Source organism: Dermacentor andersoni, unplaced genomic scaffold, assembly GCF_023375885.2.
Source record: "Dermacentor andersoni unplaced genomic scaffold, qqDerAnde1_hic_scaffold ctg00000039.1, whole genome shotgun sequence".
NCBI classification, from domain to species: Eukaryota; Metazoa; Arthropoda; class Arachnida; order Ixodida; family Ixodidae; genus Dermacentor; species Dermacentor andersoni.
The window spans coordinates 26,601,770-26,602,948 of NW_027314752.1; the positions used below are offsets into that span (position 1 = coordinate 26,601,770).

At 50.8% G+C, this 1,179-nt stretch overlaps 1 non-coding gene across 1 annotated transcript; it reads left to right on the forward strand.

Moving 5' to 3' along the window:
• Positions 1-252: 252 nt before the first annotated feature.
• On the forward strand, positions 253-327 carry TRNAS-AGA (transfer RNA serine (anticodon AGA)). Its single transcript has one exon. It is a non-coding gene; the product is annotated as a tRNA-Ser (tRNA).
• Positions 328-1,179: the final 852 nt, after the last annotated feature.

Below are 1,179 nucleotides of genomic sequence, written 5' to 3' on the forward strand. Positions count from 1 at the left end.
GCCCCGGAAAGGCGGTGATCCCGGGTTCGGGTCCCGGACCAGGACGAATTTTTCTTCAAGTATGAGGCTTTTCTTTCGAGGAACCGGTATAGGTTTCCTTTGTAGCAATTGCTACGAACGGGTGGATGTGTAATTTTCCGTTTATTCATTACTTCTGTCCACCTTGCGGGTTTCCGCAGAACTACTACGTCAAACTCTTGCCTTTGCTTCGTGTTATCGACAAATTCGACTTCGCCCTGCCATCTGCTAGCCGCCTGGTTAGCTCAGTTGGTAGAGCGGCTGCCCCAGAAAGGCGGTGGTCCCGGGTTCGGGTCCCGGACCAGGACGAATTTTTCTTCAAGTATGAGGCTTTTCTTTCGAGGAACCGGTACAGGTTTCCTTTGTAGCAATTGCTACGAACGGGTGGGTGTCTCATTTTCCGTTTATTCATTAGTTCTCTCCACAATGCGGGTTTCCGCAGAACAACTACGTCAAACACTTGGCTTTGCTTCGTGTTGTCGACAAATTCGACTTCGCCGTGCCATCTGCTAGCCGCCTGGTTAGCTCAGATGGTAGACCGGTTGCCACGGAAAGGCGGTGGTCCCGGACCAGGACGAATATTTCTTCAACTATGAGGCTTTTCTTTCGAGCAACCCGTATGGGTTTCCTTTTTAGCAATTGCTACGAACGGGTGGATGTCTCATTTTGCGTTTATTCATTACTTCTCTCCACCTTGTGGGTTTCCGCAGAACTACTACGTCAAACTCTTGCCTTTGCTTCGTGTTCTCGACGAATTCGACTTCGCCCTGCCATCTGCTATCCGCCTGGTTAGCTCAGATGGTAGACCGGCTGCCCCGGAAAGGCGGTGGTCCCGGACCAGGACGAATTTTTCTTCAACTAAGACGCTTTTATTTCGAGGCACCCGTATGGGTTTCCTTTGTAGCAATTGCTACGAATGGGTGGATGCCTCATTTTCCGTTCATTCATTACTTCTCTCCACCTCGCGGATTTCCGCAGAACTACCACGTCAAAGTATTGCTTTTGCTTCGTGTTGTCGACAAATTCGACTTCGCCGTGCCATCTGCTAGCCGCCTGGTTAGCTCAGATGGTAGACCGGCTGCCCCAGAAAGGCGGTGGTCCCGGACCAGGACGAATTTTTCTGCAACTATGAGGCTTTTCTGTCAAGGAACCCGTATGGGT